Below are 21710 nucleotides of genomic sequence, written 5' to 3' on the forward strand. Positions count from 1 at the left end.
CCTATTAGTAGAATAAATTTATTTCATAGAAATAATATCACAATATTAGGTACTTAGTAATATAGACTGTCAAAGTGTCAGCATAAACTTTTATTTCTATTCGCTCAAAACCGTTTTTTTGTATACAATGGTTTTATACCATTGAATTTAAATTGAATGAATCTATTAGAGTTAACCCATGAGACTACTGGACAGAAAAAGCGGTACCTAACTGCCCACATTTTTTTATATACTTTACTTGTAATTTTTACGAGATAAAAAAAAATAAAAGTTACAGCAGTTATCTTTAATACTAACTTATATTATTCTATAATAACTTTATTAGTAAAAAAATATCAGTAATATTCTTGGCATTGGCTATATAGACATAATGGCTATGAAATGTACTAGCTGCAAATAGTTTTTTGGAGGATGTAAGTAATGTGCAGCAAATGAAGTAAAGTACTAAGTGTAAATGCTACAATTGCAATCACAAAGAAATATTACAGGAGATATATAAAAAAAAAAAAAAATTCTTATTACATATTATTTGAGAGTCATAGATAATAATCAAATTGCGCGATCCCACGAAAATATGTTCTTAATGAATGTTGAGATATATAAAATAATTAATGTGTCAATAATTTATTGCTCAAAGCTAAAACATACAATGTAACTCTTCAGGACAGGCTTATCCAAAGAAATAAGTAAAGCTAAAAGAGACTTCCACGGAAAAACACTACATTATTATAAAATACATACACACGTGAATATACGAAACAAATACAACTTTATGCAGTCTTATACGTGTTTAGAATGTTCTGCATTCATATCCGAGTTTTATTACGTTATAATTTATGTATATTGACTACCTACCGAGTTTTGACTCTCTCATGCAGTATAATTATTACAACAGTCATATTTAATAATGTTATGTTCCCATTCAGTTTGTTCGCAGTTGATGTGTTTATTTCACATTTAATTGAAATATTAATTAGAAATTATATAGAAACTACATTATTATTATAAGTTATTTAGTAGGAGTATATTATTTTATAATTATTTGAATGCAATGATTACGTTTAAGCGCTAATAAATATATTAAAAAACTGTTCTGGATTCAATGAAAATAAGCATCAATTAAACTACTAAAAACCTCATATTATCGGTGTGTCTTTTAATAAGTTTAGGTTGTATTGACCGTAAAGAAAAAAAATAGAGCATTATTCTATGTATATTAACTACCATGAACATTGTACATAATAAATAACAAATATATTAAGCTTTATAATTTATAGTTTTTACATTTGCATTTATATTGCAAACCAATAACTAATTTGTAAACGATAGAAGTATAACATGATGGAGAAAAATAATTTTTATGTTCTCATTACCTATGTAAAAATGTTTGCCATATTTTAATGATAATTCATTTGTAATTTATATTCTGAATATTCATTATTATTTATAATATTATAGTCTGTTATATAAAAAGAATAAATTATATACAACTAAATTCTTTATTTCTATGTAAATATTATTTTCTGTGGACAGAATATACGGAAAATTTCAAACATCATTATAATTTATAATGATACATTTGATAATCATATAATTATTATTATTCGAATTAAAGTACATTTAATATAATATGTGTTCTGAGTAGTGAGGGCTCAAACATAATATAGGAAATTGAAAATTGTGTCACATTCTATTTCCATACGTAATTTAAAGTTTAAACTATTTATTAAAGTATTTCAGGTTAAAGGTATTGGTTTATTAAAATTAATTTTTACTATGATATTATAATATTGTGCAAAGAGACTTGTTTTTGATTTTGAAATGCATTAATACAAATATCTAAGTTATATTGAAGTTCTATGGTTTTTATGATAATATTTAAATTTCTCAATAGAATTATCGCATATTCAAATAATAATAAAAAATATTACAAACAACATTACATTAATCAAACGTTATTGCTATGCAAGAGTGTACCAATTTTGCCTATCTATAACGCCGTCTTATAAATTCTTAGAAATATAATTTTAATATTGACGTCTAGTGACTGGTCTACTCGTTAGATAATTGAAAACGATTAACACAATCGTTGTGCTGCAACAATTTGATCAATCTGTATGGATTGAACTATTTCAATTGAATACCCGCATGTGGTAATTCAATTTCAGCCTTAGGACAAGTGATTTGCGACTCGTATCCGGTTATGAAATTGCAAATCACAGTTGCTGACACAATATAACTGTGATCAATATATAAAAATTTAAAACGTGTAAATTATGTTAACTTGTCATAAGTGAGTATGCTAAAATATTTAAATCAATAAAAACAAACGGTCTTTATCAAAACTAAAATAAATCTGAATAAATATTATATAAGGCAAGAACAAACCATTCCGTCGTTGAACATATTAAGTCAATAAAAATAGTATCGAGGGTGTATCTTTTGAGTACCTATATATGAATAAAATACATTCTTAATTTAACATTTATTAGAAAAAAAATGTAATTTTATTTCCATTAACGTCATACAGTTTCAAGTCGAGTATAACTAATTGCGGTGGCCCCTTTCTCGCCATCGCCATACATTTCACCAATGCGAAAAATTGTGGTTTAATCAATTTTATAACTGTGACAAAGATCGATTAATCTTATCGTATGTCATGGAAAACATTGCTTTGAAATCATATATTATGTAATTTCATCACCGAGAGCAACAGTCAAAATATTATTGGTGCAATACAATTTTCTTCTACAGGTACGAAAAACCCATTGTTACTATTTACAATATTCGTTGAATATAAATAATTAAAACCTATCATAAAATGTAATTTAAATTAATAGAAATTCTTGGTATGATCAATTAGTTATTTGTTCAAAATTATTAATTTTACACTTATAACATATGCCGCTTGTGGTTTGTGGTGAAATAATGCCTTAGAATTAGAACACAACTATTTATTTTTTAGCTATGAACCAAAACCCAAAATTGTAACCTGAATGTTATTATAGTTAATTTCAACAATTTTAAAATAGTCAATAATTTAATTAAAAATAAATATAATGAAAAATATTGAAATTATTATTTTCATTCATACCAAAAACGAATAAATGAAATATCTAGTAAATATCTCGCTTTATTAAAAATATGATGTTACGCTAAAAATGATAATGTTTGAACGGTTTTTGTGAAAAAGAAAGACAAAAAAATAGAATTAGGAATTTTTAAACATATTTTATTATATTAAAATGTACAATATTTGTGTTTTAAAGTTGTACATTCGATGACTATATTAAGTTCAGTTTAACCTTACGAGTAGACAGTGTTATCATTTAACACACTACAATTCATATATAAATATAAAGAACAAATATTTTTAGACATAATATTACTACAATATTCATGCAGTACATAGATGTAAGATAAAATATTTTTGATTTTCTTTGTGACTCAAATTGTACGATCCCTAAAAAATATTTACATGCCATTATAGTGTAGCGAGCTGTGACTATGTTAAATATTATGAACAATCACTCCAGCGAGTCCCTCGGGTAGTTTTAAATAAATATACATATATATATATATATATATATATTAGTTGCAGGAGGCCTACGACGTATCATCAATATTTGCGCTTGACCTCCAAATGTATGTGTTCATAGATATATCACTACTCATATGAATATTTTGTAGCATATATTATAGTTCACATTAAAAGAATTAACAGCGTTGTGTTGTCACAGAAATGACAACGACCAGATAAGCAAGGGACATCCGGTGAGTGCCGCGCGTGGCCGCCCACGATATGACCTTATATGGTAAAAGTAGTAGGGTACTAAGCAGGGATACGATCCAAGTATAGCCATCATAATACGTCGCTCGAATAGGCTTCGGCAGACGGACCAACACCAACAACAAGCTAGGAGCTAGGATATGAAAGTCACATCTCGCTAGTCTTCATTATTAAAATAGTCAATTTGGACTTAGTAAATTTATTGTGTTTTTTTATTAATCAAAATAAAAGTATTCAATTTATAAGGAAAAACCAAACTCTTGTTCATTTATTCTCAACACCATCAAACGAACGTAGTCAGATTGTTACAATAGTAAATTCGTAGTTAACGATATCATACATTCGTGATTAAAAAGTTTTTAGCACACGTACATACGTAACCTTAGAAAGCAATTATATGCATTACATACATTTTAATATTACAAACTGTTTCTGAACTATTCCACGTAAATTAAATTATATTGTTTGTACTTGAAACCACGGCTATAGATATCATGCTAGCTTAACGATTGTTGTTACAACTTCGTCAAAAATTGTCTTATAAAATCATATAACAACTTGCTCAATGCTAGTAATTCCAGAGGAACCTGCAGTGGTAACTATGCTATGTACTATGTACTATGTCACTATGACTCGGTATATACTTATAATACATAATAGGTCCCGCTGAGAGCGATAGCAGTGAGCAGATATTTGTATAATTTGATACAGACATTTATTGACGTCGTTTTTCTCTGCACTCTGAAAGATACAGTAATAGACCGTCGTACAACCTATCTATATAGTAAGACTTGATGCGTAGTTTAGAAAAAAAAATTGGTCTGGAAGTATTAAGTTCTTACTGAAAGACTGATTCATAATGCTAAGATCCACATGCAAAGGGCCTGAGGACCTATTTTAATTAAAAATCAAAGAGATCGACTAAAAACCAAACATTTTATTTACACAACTCTCGGTAAACCTATCTGGACATATGAACTGCAGTACTATGGCATGGGGAAAAAATTCGAACTAAAACAGAATTCAAGCTTTCAAAAACATTGCACTCCAAAAGACATTCAATTTGAAACAATTTATTTGCCAACTAACACGTCTTCGTAATGATTTTTCGATGAAAACTGTTTAAGAGGAAACAGCATATTCAATACACGTTGTCATGTGTGACCTTAAATCATTCAAATCCACATTCAAATAATCTTTTCATCTTTGATCATAATAGTATCAAGAAAACATCTGAAAAGATTAATAGGAAAGTGGGGTCGTGACTCTTTGCTAAATTAGTTATATCAACTGTATTGCAGAATTAACTTGAAAACAAATGGCAATATTAAATAGACAAATAATTTCCACAAAAGAAAATGGCGTAAGAAATATTTGACAAGACTGTTAAATAAACTATATAATATGATACAATGCGATAAGTGTGCGAAAATCAAATATTACTCATATTTAAATTTCAAACAACAGACCACGTACCACATTATGGTATGTAATATATTAGCTCAGCGTGGAAGTTGAATTCCGCCAAAGTACAATTTGTCACACAGGTGTAACTAATATTCATAAGTCAAAACATCCCCAAACATTCTCTTAGTCATTATAAAGTCTGAATTCAAATTTTCATGATTATATATTATGTTTTTATAACTTTGTATCAATGAGTTGCGTACGGTATTTTATCACATTATTTTTGGTACACGGAAATCAAAGAGAATGCTTAATTCAAAACTGAAAATTAATTCATCTTAGTTATAAACAAATGTCACGAGTAAGAATTACTTTCAACTATCGTCATAACGTATAACAGTATAGCTATGTAAATAAATAATATACCTAATATTGTGCCTAACTTTCATTGTAAAAAGTCACTTTTATCATACGACATAAGTTGTCACGTTTTGTTCGAGGTATTATGTTATCCAGTACCGTATTCTCAAGTGTATAGTTTGTACGGAACTATAATATTATTATGTCATGTTTACTTCAAAGTTTAATAAAAAGTTCTTTTCAACATACAAGACTGACTAATATTTTAATAATTATAACATTTCTATGGTGAAATTGTTTTACATACTTACATCTTTGATTTTAAGAAGGGATTAGTAGGAATTAATTGTTGTGGCTTTTTGAGGCGCTGTCATACGCTCAACCTGAACGCTCTGAGCGTACGTACCGGCCGTCATTTCTAGCACTCGGATGGGTGACCACTTGGGTTTTTAGCAACATATCTTTGCAAAACATACAAACGTGTTCCAACCAACCGTTCGCAACCCGAACAGTACCCCGAGCTAATCCAAATAATAATAATAAAAAAAAAATTATTGATCTAAGAACAAGGTGTTTTTTTAATATTTAAAAATACTTATTTTCATATAGGCACAATTTTAAAGTATTAACAGTTTCATTATTATATTTTATATTATGTATAATGTATATATATTCAAAGTTTCGATAGCTATCATAATAATACTCGAAATTCTCTCACTTACAAGTAATAGTGTATGGTACAAACATTTTTGTAGTAACAAAGCAACTAACAAGTTATCACTTGTTCAAAACATTTTTTTCTCACCTCCCACCTCCCACCTCGGTTAACCTCCCTCCACCCCAATGGAATATATTATTATTATATCTAGAGTAGGTATTTAATGGTATATCGATCGTGAATTTATGAATCACCGACCGGAAGTCAGAGGAGACGTTATAACATTCAGAGATTTCTAGAAACCAAGGTCCTTTTCGCCCCGTGGAGTTATACATTCAACGACCGAGTTGGCTTCAATAAGTCCATAGAAATAATATTATTTAGTACCTGTATATTATTATAATAATACATCGATATTATACCTACTCGACCGGAAACGACGAAGGCATAGTCTTTTTCCGTACCCTTCACAGTCCCCGACTCCAGAAAACGTATCCACATCCAGTACACACGATAATCATCGGGAATGTATATTTGTTTAAAGTAAAGTCGTTAAAAAAAATAACTACACATTTTTGTTTCGATAACGTTCACTACGTGTACATATAAGTAATGAATAGCCCATGTTAAATCATATTAAATTTTATCTAAAACACGTCTATTTAAAAAGAATTATAAAATTGCATTTATCAATAGTGTTTTTCAATTTGATTTTTATACACACGTCAAATAAATTGAATCATATTTTGTTATGCTAATGTTTAGTCCCCACAATTGATGTCCTATTAATTAAAACAATAATTAAATATGACATATAATCACGTATACAAAATAAAATACAAGAAAATATAGTAAATACACCTAGAATTAATCATAAATATAAAATAGTTGAAATAACTGTTTGAGAAACGAAGTAAGTCACATAATATCACAAATTGAGATATTGAGTGGAATGTATTATAAAATGATAGACGGATCACGTGTGAACATTTGCGAAAAAAATATTTAATTTTACCACTGTCAATAATCAGTGTGAAAAAGATATCACCATGTATCACTGGTAGCTTGAAAACAATTTTTTCTCGTTTTCTCCGAATTACCTTTTATTAATTTACATTATTTCTCAAATAGGTGGTTGAGTTGTATACATCAGCGAAGTTTTCAATATTTTCAGGTATATGGCTCTTATAATTTTGAAAACAATTTAAAAGACTCACATACGAATAACAACGATGATAAAATAAACACATTTACAATATTGTTTACTGAGGACGCGGTTCCCTAGGTAATAACCAGCGACCCCCTTGGGAGCCATGGCGCACAGATTGAAAATGTCTGGTACACATAGTTTAAAACGTGTTTTGGTGCTCATTTAAATTTTCCAAAAATAATGCCTAGTATGAACGTTTTCAAATTTTAATTTCCACGTATATAAACAAAAAAATAATAACGCCCAAACAATAAAGTAGGTATTGCAAGTGTAATATTCTATTGAGGCTATATTTTTAATCACAAATGTACTCATTTGGATTGAATGATAATTTTGGGTGCAAAGCAGTCGCTCCTAAGTATACCATAACCATAGGTGAATATCGGAGGGATGCTTAAGAGGGGCTAAGCCCCCTCAAAACGTACACACAGTAAATAGCGTCTTCAAATGCAGGTTATTGCAACAAATAATAAAAAATATAAGTAATATATCATGTATATTAACTTCCAATTCAAATATTATCGGAACGCGAATAAAAAAAATAACGATTTAATTTAATTGCGAAATGTAATTTCATTATGAAAAACTTGCTATCAAAATGAAATTTTATTGAATTTATAAACTATATAAGATATAAGTTCAAAATTGAATTTTATAATATTGATATATTTTATGTGTTGTAAATTATTCTTATCATTATATTACTATATTAAAGATAGTTGTTTATTTGTCTATTAGTTATTGGATGTAATAAATAAAAGTGTTCAATCAGAAAAGTATGTTTTGAAGAACTACATACATTTATCAACTTTTAAAAGCAGTATTAATGTAGAGGATTCGACTTCAGTACTTTCTAAAGATATATATCCAAACATATATAAGCTTATGCAAGTAGTTGCATTCACTCTCCCAATAAGTTCGTCTTCATGTGAACTTAGTTTTTCTAAGAATTAAAGCATGGCTGAAGTAATTTCTGTTGCGAAATAAATTCAAAATTTGTGTATATCGCGTACTCTCGTGTGTAATGATGTAACATTTCTTACTCCCCTTAATTGTATGTTGATTGGATTCTAAGATTCAGCTGACTCTAACTAAAAAAACACAGGGCCGTGGATTTAATATTTTTACTTTATTACGTCATTATAGTGAACAAAATTCTGGGGCGGGAGGGTTTGAACAGCTTTTAGCTCGGTGTGAAGAAGTGCTACTGACGTTTCGATATTGTCGGAGAATAGTGTACGAGTACATTTTGTGGGAGACTGTATGTTATTAAACATGTCATTGATGGTGACGATGTACAATGTGATACTTATTGATGAGCCTTAGAGTAGTTTATTCGCGATGTCTAGATGTACAGAAAGTACGTTCTCTAGGTTAACCTAAATTGTTCAATCAAGAAGGACATTTCGAAGGAAGGTTAGCATGTTTCCTGTAATATTCAATTTCTTTAGTGAGGATAGTACATTTTTTCCATACCAAATCATAGTCCTTTTTTAAATCATGAGGAATTGGGATTAGATGTTGTTTTATTATTATCGTTTCAGTTATAATAGCATCGAGTGTAGCTAAGACATTAGTTGAAACATTTTAATGGAAACCATATTATTGTTAGGTTAGTTAATTTTTTGTTCGTTTCTAACTTCCATTTTAATAATCTCAAGCAGTTCTGGCTAATAATTTTCACTATAAAATATAAATTAAACTGTTAAAAATAGAAATAAATTCAAACATTAGTTTTTTTAAATGTAATAAATTGTATTGAAGTAGTATTCATTATTATGCAACGTGAACATGTAAACGAATACAATTTTTTATAACATTCTATTTAGGTCGAATTATCGAATCAAAGAAAGCTCGCTACACAGTTTCCCATTACAATTTGCATTTTAAAATAAAACATAACTCAAAACATCGCTTTCAATGATCATAAGCCACTAGTCAGAACCAATAACTTATGATATTTAGTTTACACGATATTCGACATCGTGTTTATAAAATATAATATTTTGTATTTCCAGTAACATAATAACATAATAGTGACAAGTGAAATTCATTTTCATATATAATAATATATGATTGTAGTATTTACATATTATCATGGATATTAGAAATTTCAATAATGATTTATAAATAAAAAATTAAGTGTCTGGATTGTTGTATAATATATGGTGCCCCGGGGAAGTGGCTTTAAAAGTCTGTATAAAATATCCATGGTTTTATTGACCTACATATCATTCAAACACAAATAACTGAACAATCCTATAAGAAGTATTATAGGAAATGTTCCAAGAATATAGGTTTGTAGGTATCTACATGATACAAGAGCAAATTGTTGTAAAATGAGTTTATAAGTAAAGTGTACAAATTGTACTTATTTTAGTCCTCTATTCCCTTATATATAATTATTCGTTCCTAAAATTTGTAACTTTGACATGACAGTTGTCAAGTCAGCAACGATCGTGTTGGTTGTCAAAACAAAATACTAAAAATTCTCAGTACCAATGTATAAGTCCTGTGTATATGCCCTATACCTACTTACCTACCTAACAAATTATTGTGTTTGACTGCTTGAGTGGAAGGTGAGGAATTAAATTACTTTCATAACGAGTCACTATATTATTATGAAAGTTCTCCTGTAAATATATATATATATATATGATTGTTGTTTGAGTTATTTGGGAAACTATGTCATTTTATTCTCGAGTTTCTTTGGGACAACACATTTACATGGCATACGCATTCTCAAAAAACAAAGCTGTCATGTTTTAAGTAATTACATTCTTTTTAAAACTTTTGAACGAAATAACGTAATTTTGAGTTTGAGTTTTGATATTTTTTAAATTTTTTACTACAGATATGAATTGATGATATTTATCTTATGATAATATTTGCTCGAAGTTCATAAAATATACTGGTATCTATAAGAAGGAAATGTTTTCCACTACCTACTCAAAATTCAATTTAAAGTTGAAAATCAATTGTTTTCTATGATACAGGTAATTTCCTGTTAACTTACTATACAATTATAAATACATCAAGTATTAAAGCACTTTGTGTATAGAAAAAATGCTCAAAAATGTGAACAAAGTGGTTTTTTTTCATCAGACATTTGTTGTTAAACTGAATGCTTTTGTGTTGAGATAAAGTCATCATAAAATGCAGTATATTTTACATGTTAGAAAATTATTGGCGGAAATTCAATCAATATTGTTATTAAAATGTTCATATAAATATGAATATTATATACGCGTATGAAGTATAATTTATTAGATGTATTTCGTTTATAATTATTTATATTAATATAACTATTTTAACATGTCATTAATATAATAATTATTATTAAAATTACATTTTTATGGATCATAATTTTTAGAATAACAGTTTTTAAATATATTATAGTCTAATGTAAATGTCAAAACAATTATACATATAAGTCATATTGTATTATGATACATCTTAATATTTATGTGTATATTATTATGGTACTGCGTGTTAATAACATTAATTTTGAATAACACAATTATACAATGATTTTAACAAATTTATTGATCTCATTAATTTACTTTTTAACATTGATTTTGAGAATGTTTATATACTTATTTCTTTCTGACTACATTATAATAAGATAAATATAAAACCATGATCTGCCTGAACCGTAGTATTTTAACTATTGTAAATACTGTTTATTTTAATGAAATCAAGGAGACTAAAAATATTATGACTGAAATGCATTTAGCAAATGCATTGAGTAGAGTATCTAACAAAATAGTTGTATAATTATGTTGTTATGTTGCCTGTTATACTTTCTTGTTATTTCAAGTGTTTTCTATTCGAATTGTTGAGTTGTTAGATGATGCAATCTTTTTTATTTTTATTTTTTCATTAATATTTGTTTAACTTTTTAAAAACGATTTTCTTGTAATTAAAAAGTCAACTTTACGTGTTTGTTAAACTATTATATTATGTTACACATGCTTGAAAAAAAAAAAGTGATGATGTTCATTGATTGTGGTATCATATTTTATAAATTCATAATTTTTCATGATCATGACGTTTAAGAAAACGTTACACCGACATTTGTTGTTTCCGTCTTACAAGACCATAACATAGCAAATTTTACTCACAGATTATCATGCTTAACTCTGTTAGCTTAAAAATTAAAGTCAATTGATCTATTATACAATTTAAAGGTTAGATAATTATCTAAGGGATCTCATAGGCTATTTGATGTATTTTGATATTAAAGCGAATCATGAGTGTTGTAAGATTTTCAAACATTTTACAATTTTGAAATACTCATCACTTGCTTTAGAATTAAAATATAATAAAAAGCCTACAAGAGGCTATAGATAATAATCTTAGCCTTAATTTTTATATGAAGTCAATTCACCCTAGTCTTAAGCAAACGGAGCTAAACGTGATCTTCCGAGCTTAAAATTTGGTATGTTACGCAATTGTAAAACGGAGTCTACAAATGTCCGTGTAACGTAATCTTAATGACAACCACTATAATGTATTCGAAGTAACAATTTAGTAACAGCATAAACAAAATGAGACAGTATATTTTGTCTATTATGTTAAATAATAATTTACTTCAACTCTCGTGAGTAGTTATACGTGTCTTGTGGATGAAAGAAAACGATGGTATAAATATTATAATACAACCCTATAGAAAGTTAGACTAATTATTACTTTTGACTAATCTATAAAAGGTTTTTAATTGGAACAAAAAAAAACACATCGGTGTACAGTGATTTTTTAAATACCTATTCTAGAACCATCGATTCACTCGTAATCATCAAAATAATATAAACAAAAACTTATAATTTGTACCTCTATTGTTATTTCATTGAACTGTCGAAATAATTATTTGTATAGAATTATTATTCAGCGATTAGTCTGCCCCAAACTAACAACAATAATGCGATTTGGATTATATTATTTAAAAGTGCAAATGACGTGGTTGCAAACCGCTGGAGCGTAAAAGGTATTATCATATTATTATAAACTATACAATATAATAATTTATAAATCCATGTGTACCGTATAAAGTAATATACGATATATTTGGTTAAATGATCGATTTCTGCTTGAAATATTTTTACGACATCTCGTATTTCATACATATCTTTACAGTTTGATCGAGTATTTTACTCGACAACATTATTCACAAAGTTGCGTTGTTCTCTATGAAATATTATGTAACGGAGTATAATTCATCTGGGAATACAAATGACTTATGTGGTTTTTCCTCTCGATACGCGCCGAGTGGCAGTAAATTACATAAATCCCGCGGATTTCCACTAAGACAGCGGATGATGTTCCATAATAATAATAATAATAATAATAATATGCAATGTACACTAATGAACATATATTTGTGTTGATGACATTATACGATAATAATAAAGTACAAATTATCTTGCACCATTATTACTCGAAATTAAAGTATATCATATCATTAGAAAAAAAAATCCGTGGATTTTAAATGTGCCCAAATACAATATAATATTATTAGAATACTCAAATGTAAGTATTTATTTCATTAATTTAAATCATCAAAACAATTTTGTTGCAAAATGTATGTACCTTTGTTGAAATTTGATTATCTATTTAATTGCCTCCAATATTGTATTTTAGTTTTATCAAACACGGAAAGTAAATACTGTAAAATAAATGTATTATAATAATAATAAAAATTGTAAATATTAATGCTAAATACAAATAAAAAACTCTTAGCTTTCTAAGTTATTTTTTTTATTCTTCAGTTGGTTTTTACAACACGACAGTTTGTTTTACATCTACTAATGTTATTGTAGAGTAATTGCAAAACTCACAATTTTCACAAAAGTTGAATATTTGTTTTATCTTTTCATGTAAAAACATTTAAAATTAACACAAATATACAAAGTAATGGTCTAACATCATTCACATTAAATAAACTTACTGACTAGAAACTTCACAAACAGAGTAATGCAGTTATTAAAACATTTCAAATATGCATAGTCCTAAAATATGAGTAGTACTTGTAGAATAATGGCATATACAATAATCTATAAAATTTAATTAATTAATTTTTAAATTTTATTTGTAGCTTTTTCACCAACGATTTTTCATCATCAGAATATATTTAATTGGAAAAACGTACAATTATAATTATCCATCCCTAGATTTGTCACGTTAAATTAAAAACTGTAAATTACTTTAATTTGACCCTAAAAACTTTTTTTTGAACATTTTTTTATTTTGTTTAATACAAACAACGCAAGTTTAATTTTGTTACTAACATAATAATAAAAGGTTTATTATAAAGTAAGAATAAAAGTTTTCAATTTAAATTTAAAACAAAAAAAAAAAACATAATACATTCATTTTAATAGAAGAAAACTACAAAATAATGAAATATATTATATACCTACATTGCTCATTACGGAAGTATTGTTTTAAAAAAAAAAAGTAAAGATCTATAGTTCGTAACTCCTCGAAGAAACTTTAATCTAAGACTAATATTTACTAGGATAATAATAAAATGTTACTTCACTTAATCTTTGTTTGTTACATTGAAAATCGTTTTCAATGGTATGTTAGAATAGTTACATATTATGCTCCTCAGAAATATTGAATAATAAATATGTACAGAGTACCACTATTTATTTCTGTTTGGAAATAAAATGTCGAAAGAACAAACGTTTTTCCAAAAAATGAATACTTATTTTAGTTGTTATTGCGCCATAATTACATTTCACAGTTATAATTATAATGTTTTTGTTGGTTTTAAAAATGTTTTATTTGAATTGGCCATTAGTTTACTTCAATATTAAGTTACACTAATTCACACAACGTCCCTACATATCTGCTGATAATAATTGTGCATGTAAGTATCGTATAAGTTATAATATAATATAATATGAGAATATTACATTATAAGTACTCAGAAAGTCACTACGCGTATAAGCTACAATAATTAATTTCATAAATATAATAATATCATAAATAAGACGTGTGGGTCGGGGTTCTTTCTTGGTTCATAATAATGATTATAGTTAACTGTAGGAGAGGTATATCGCATGTAATTTACGATTCTACGTTTCCACTCTAGTAAAGCACTCGTCTGCAAACTTTTTGCCCGTATGCATCAATATAATATTATGACGTTGACGTATTAAATTTACAAGCTATTATTAGGCCAGCACAGACTCCACACAGCTTATTTATAAAAATACGAGTGCAACACGAGAGCTGAGAACTTTATGATATGAGAGAACTCATCAAGTTTAACATTCTGCGACGTGTGAGTGATGAGGTATAAAATGTTTCGAACTATTCGCTGCGAGTGGGTATGGGTAATTGTTTTTCGCATAATATTATTACGTATTTATATTTACATTATCATCGAGTTATCTTCAAAAACCATTGAATCGAATATCATATACTTTGCTCGTGTGAAAATACGCGAATGGCGAACACTGGCAATACCCACGTGAACATATTATATATTATATGTATACACAATATAGTACCGCATGGAAGGATTTAGCCTTCACCAATGCGCACCTCTTATCGGAGTTGCAAATTGGCCAACGTGTAAGCTCCCCGGGCAAGAGTTCGAACCGTAATCGCCTGTCATTGATCTTGGTATAGCCGGTATACCGCTGATGTAACCTTATTTAAATTTTAAACGTTTATACAACTCAAAGAAATCGAAACGTCAAACGAGACGAAAAATTTGATTTAGGTATCCCCGACGACTCACACCGAGGGCGGATATGCATATTATTATCTGTACCGCCGTTGTAGGTAGTGTAATAATAATAATAATAATAATAATAATAATAATAATAATAATAATAATAACAATAATATCGGAGAAGTGTGTGAGTTAATGATAACACGAAAAGCAAAAAGAAAAAAAAAATGAAAAAAAGAAAATTCGCGTGTACTCCACGACGGTAATAACATCAAACTGAAATGATAATAATATTATTATTAACCACTCGGCTTTCCGTCTTCATCATAATATAGCACGACGAAAGACAATAACACTAAATAATTTTTTTTGTTTTATGTCAAATTACTGTTGTCGGTGCCGCTGATTTATAATAATGCGAGACGTACAACTCCGAAATCGCGCAATAAATAATTCGTATAAATCATTGAAAAATCGGAACTGCTCCGTTCGTACGTGCGCACAGTATTACAATAATATCGTAATGTATAGTATATAAGTCAATGGTGTAACATACATACACATTATACTTATTTATCGTGCATTCTACGTTGTACGATATCAATGTAACACAGCACGTAAAATAATATATAATAACAATGATAATGGCATATATATATTTATATTATGTTTTATGGGATTCGACGATCTTTTGTTCTTCCGTATCCGTTTCCGTCATAGTGCTAGGAGACGACGGACATTGTCAACGGATTTTATTGCACGTCAATAAAACACACACGCGCACACACGCAATGCACACACCTCGGCGAGATACGGACTAGACGGCGGTGGACCGACTTTTACGGCTTCGGAGACTTTCATAGACGCCGACCAAAAGTAGCACCATCAGTTTTGTGCGCACGCCTGCGCATTGAAGACTATACTCTTACATAATTATACGACTCTATAATTGTACTGTCATTATATCGGCGGCGTGAGCGCGAGTATTAGTATACTACAAATGACACTGAGTCGCTAACCTCGGTCTCAGTCGGACGAGGTGACTCGTCGAGGAAACGCCGCAGGTCGGCGGGGGCAAGAGTTCGACCGAAATTCGAAAAAAATAAAAAACGAAAACAAACGAATAAAATATGTCCGACACAGTTTTGTGACTCCAGGGTGCGGTGCGTGGTTATCGGTGATTCGTTTTCCTTGTCACCCGCTGGCTGTTAGTGCCACGTTGCATATAATAATATTATTCTTTCGGCGCTACCGTCTCCCGAGCTGGACGCAGTGGAGGTAAAGTCACCTTTGCAGTATTTGTAAATGCACGATTTCGTTATAATATACCACCTACATAGTTTTGTATTTTAGCCACAAACAGGGATCTCGACTAGTGTAACATTAGCGTATCGTATTATTAATATCCGCACAATTTGTATTGGTATTGGCTAATGCTTTTTTTATGTCCTGCTTAATGTTTTCATCATTAGCTAGTGTGTGGCCGTTACAAATTATCAAAAAGATAATCAAAATGATACGATTTCCTTTCATGAAAAATTGTTTTTCTCTCGAGTGAATAAAATCTGTATACGTATTTGTTTGTATTGGTGCTGTAATCACGTACGAGGGCCTGTACAATCTATATTGTGATATAAAATATATATTATATGATTTATATGTAATATATTTAACTAGGTACACTCGTTTACAAAAAATGTGTGTTTTTTAATAATTCTAATAAATTTGCTTATCGACAATTTGATGAGGATTTCAATGAAAGTGCATTAAGTCATTATAATAATAAATTATTACATTATAATGTTAATGGGTGTGTGTATGATTAGCATTTTCATATTATTTATTTCATATATTCATTGTATAATTACGAGAAAATTTTAATTAATGAACCAATATTTTTTTATACAAGAGGAACAACATAAACAGCGTTGGATTGAAATTAATATGTTTTTTTTAGTCTGTTTTACTAGTTGATTTTAAAAACGATGAAATTATGATTTTTTATTAATTTATATTATTAATACGCAATTATTCAGTGTGGTAAAAATAACGTATTTTATTTTTCATTCGTATAATACAGTATTTTACAAAAATGGTATAGTGTTAACATAATAATTGTTAAATATAGCTACCCGAGTGTAGTAATGATGACAACTAATAGCTACACACTTTATTGGTATTGATTAAACGTTTTACAGTTTACGGTTATTCGTTTTAGGGCTCGGAAGTTGTTGAATTTGTAATTTGTATGTTTTTTTTTTAGCTATTAGATTTTCTGTTAAGTGAGATTGAAATCATTTTCATGAGACTACGAAAACAATAGTAAAAGTCTATAGTGCATATTTTTATACAGGTATTTAATGATTTTGTGGTCTCAAGAGAATATTTCTCAACTAATGAATGAGTTCTTAGAACAATTTTAAAATTTGGCAATAAAAATTAATAAACAATTATTTTATATTATAGTGTATATTTCTATTTTTACGTGTGAATCGATAGTGTGGCTGACAAACGATTTACAAACGTTTGCGATTAGAAGTTCATAATTATTTTGCAGCCTAAGTTCTCTGTCGTTCTGAAACTATTACCAGTTAAAAAATTATGCATTGCGGAAATTGTATCTATACTATCGGCCTACCATTGTATCACTGTTCTTTTTTTATATACATTTTTTTTATACATGATTTATAATACAATAATATCATACAATTTTAATCACTGTGCCAATTGTATTAGTTTTAAAAGGTTTGTGAACCATTTTTTTTTATTTCTAATGTTTTGATATTAGGATATAAAATAGTTTTGTCTAGTTTCTATAAAAAAGTATGAGTTTGAATTTTTATGATTCGTTTTGATATTAGACATTTTTTGCGTAAAAGTGTTTACAGTGCGTTGTCTAATTACAATGAGCATTAATATTATTATTTTATCGATTAAACTATGTAACTAACTAACTAACTGTTATACTGTGTAGACTTGTAGTCATATTGTCTTACAATCCGTACGATGTGTCTTTGGTTATTTCTGCCAATTGTTTACAAAGCTGAACAAGTGTACTAGTACAGAATATTTTTAGATTCAAAATTAAGCTCATCGGTTACTATATGCTATCGTTTAAATTGGAATTCAGTAGATAAATTCAAATCAAAACAGAAAACTACAAAAACTATCAACAAAAAACTGTGGTGTGGATACGTCTTAATTAGATCACACAAATTCTATATGTGTCTTAACTTTTTACATACCTACACACATCGTTATAATTAGTAACTATACTTTTATTCACAAACTTCTTCGTAATCAACGAAAACCAAAATCTATACGATCATGCCATTTGCGTATAAATACGTGAAGCAAGCCCATAGCGCCAGGCTCAGTCTCACTTGTAAGATTTATGTAAGGAGTTGACCCACGCGATAACTTTGCCGCTCAGATAAGTCTGTCCCCAAATACTTGGAGACCGCTAGTCTCAGACAGAATAAAATTGTACTTATCGTATCTTACATTTTCTAAAGCGATTCTATTATACTAAGTTTTGATTCTAAAGCGCAAATTAAAACACGAATAACGTAAGTTAATTAACAATTGTGCGGATTGCCGTTATTCAACTTATGTACCTGTCCCGGCGTCCAGGACGTGCTAAGTCGTTAAAAAATAATAAAAAATAGAAACAAACAAAAAAAAACACACACACACACACACACACACACAAATTCGCATATTTACTGTATAGGTACATTTGGACGACGGCAAACGGCAAAATCGTACGTCGAGCGTAATTCGCGTCATCTCCGTCTCGTGCCGCCACCACCTACCGCGGCGCGGCGAACGAAAAACGCGCCCCTATAGTAGCGCTTGCCCCCGCCCCTCTGCGCCGCGCCGCCGACCGGCGAGCGTTACGAGCGGACACACAAAACGCGATACCGCCGTGGCGGACGACGACATTCCGGCGTGATCTGCCGACTGGGTAAGTCGTCTCTCACACTCTCGGTTCCTCGGTCTCACCCTCTGCACTTCAACCCTATCGCACGTGAGGGTGCGAGACGGACGGCCGCTCACACGGTCCGTGCGTAACAATTCGGACGGTGGTTTGCACTCTGCCATCCCGGCATAGCTTGCCCGTGAGTATTTACGATAATAATAATATTAATAAAATAATAACAATAATCACAATAATAATGATAACTTGTATTCGATGCGATTTGTACACGCGTAATATTTATTCGGGAGAGACATCATTTTTAATCATTTTTTAAAAAATATCACTTTACATACAGGTTGCAAATATCTCTTACGAAAAAAAATAAAAAATGAATATAGGTATATATCACGACACGTGAAATGTTTCAAACCGTAGGGATGTAAATTTAGTATTTCACGTGCGTGAACATATACACGTTAGGTATAATAACGTTTGTGTGTAAAATGTTTTAAAGTTTTTAAATTAAAATTAAAATTTACCCGTGCCACGAATTCCAATTGCTTTTAATTTTTATCCCGCGGTGAAAATCAACCCTTTCGCCGCTGAACAAAATAATCAAAAGCAACTACTACCCAGTTCTTTATAACTTCGTAAGCATAGTATAATATCATCTGTGAGTTATAAAAAATGAGTGTTTAAAAATAAAAAATAATTCAAATGTCAAATATTATAAGAATGTACTGAATGTAGTATAGTTTGTTATGCTTTTGTATCACTTTTAGCAGTTGTAAGTACTTACCAAAAAACGTGTCAATGCATAATTATTATATTACTAAAGTAAATGTTAGTTGATGATTCAAAAAAGTTAGAAAGTTATGCAAGTTAACATTTACGTATTTGAACACCAAATATTTAATGTTTGAATAAAATACTGATATCAAGAACTTCTGTCGACTCAAATACAATTTAAAAGCTAGTATATAAATGTTTGGTGCGTACTAAAAATCTTTTTTAAATATGAAACTTTATGTTCTATTTATACAGTATATGATAATTATTAATTTTAATTTCACTAATAATTACTAATCGAAATATTATTAAAAGGTGTAATGGGCAAATTAAATCTGTGTTACACTTAATAGTAGTAGATAAGTAAATTTGGAAAATAAAATAATTAACTAGGTTTTCGAATATTTTTAAATCTATTAAATACGCTTACACCTTAAAACTGTATGAGATTTTCATTAAATTACCTAACCAATATAATATAATATTATTGCAGTGTTTATAATATATCTTTCATATTTTATTTTATTTTAATTTATTTTATATTTTGTTTTAATGTTATGAAATATAAATACGTTATAAGAACCTTTATACCTGCTGTGTCATCTTCGTCTATCACATTTTTCGTTCAGAAGAACCCATTTCCCTTGTTATTTTGAATATTAGAGTTAAGTTAAATACTATAAAATATAATGGTAAAAATATTTTACAGGACCCTATATAATTTGAAAATGCTCATAACTTTCATCAAAATTAAAACATCAAGAAAATCTATAATATTTATGGAGTGTGGTTCTAGATAATATTCTTACTTGCCTTAATATGTTATAGTTAATAAATTCGATCTTATAATACATAAAAAGAAAATTGAAAAATGTGAACTCTTCTTAACGTACAATTTGTTATGTTATCCGTATGACTTTCTTTTAATCACAATTTTGCATGATTAGTAAAAACTCAACAAATATGCTGTATAAAATGTAAACTTATAGTATAGATATCAATAATATTGTCTGGATCATTATTATCATGTTACTATTTGTTAATACTATATTTTGTAAATTAAATAGAACACGGGTTGTTTGTTGATCCGCTTTATGTGGCATTTTATATTTTTTATAAAGTTTAATCAGTCGGCGAGCTGTGTGATGGTTGTCTAGTGGGCAATACGTGTACGTTTGGTTAAACATTGTGACCGTTATTGCACGATAAGCAAATAACGGTCATTTTACATAAGTACCGCGAATCTACTAACTGTTGTTTTCATTTTTCACCCTACAAACTGATATTTTCATAAATCACAAATTATCACTGCATCAACTCTATGCAATAGATTTGTAATAGTATTGCACATGTCACAGGTATTATGATTGGATTCATAATTAACAAGCGTAATTATTTATATTAAAACAATATAGATACATACAAACTGTATTCGATCTGTTGAGGTGTCTGCACAATCGACGGGGGCATCATCGTTATAATAATACGCAGTAACCTTTTGTAAGCGCTGTGATCATTATGTTGTTATTATCAATTATTAACTACTAAACTACAATACTGCGACTATGAGTTTGTTTTCAGTTTGTTTTTCGGTTTCTAACCATGTCTCACGAACCATATTACACCTACATAGTATTATACTCAAAGTTGGGCGAGAAACATTGATTAATTTATTTATTTTTATATACTTATATATCACTTAACTTATCAACTAGTTATACAACAGCTACTATTAAGTTCTGAAAACCATTAACTTGAATAGTGACAAAAATAATTGTTTTCTTATACTGCGGATATTTCACATTATTATGATAAAGTAATACGGACAGTTCATAACGAATGCGTAGGTGCCAAATGAAATCGAAATTTATCTATATTTGTCTATTA

General features: G+C 29.0%; 1 protein-coding gene across 4 annotated transcripts in view; it reads left to right on the forward strand.

The window, feature by feature from the left end:
• Nucleotides 1-16189: 16189 nt before the first annotated feature.
• Nucleotides 16190-21710, forward strand: part of LOC111034825 (Down syndrome cell adhesion molecule-like protein Dscam2) — a 310967-nt gene continuing 305446 nt past the window's right edge. For 2 of the 4 annotated variants that reach the window (XM_022316208.1, XM_022316210.1), the window contains exon 1: nucleotides 19044-19233. The gene's annotated coding sequence lies outside the window, so the exon portion shown is untranslated. Of the gene's footprint in view, nucleotides 16391-19042; nucleotides 19234-21710 lie in introns of those variants that run through there. The other 2 variants (XM_022316209.1, XM_022316211.1) reach the window with 2 other exon arrangements.

Source organism: Myzus persicae, unplaced genomic scaffold, assembly GCF_001856785.1.
Source record: "Myzus persicae strain clone G006 unplaced genomic scaffold, MPER_G0061.0, whole genome shotgun sequence".
Taxonomy (NCBI): Eukaryota; Metazoa; Arthropoda; class Insecta; order Hemiptera; family Aphididae; genus Myzus; species Myzus persicae.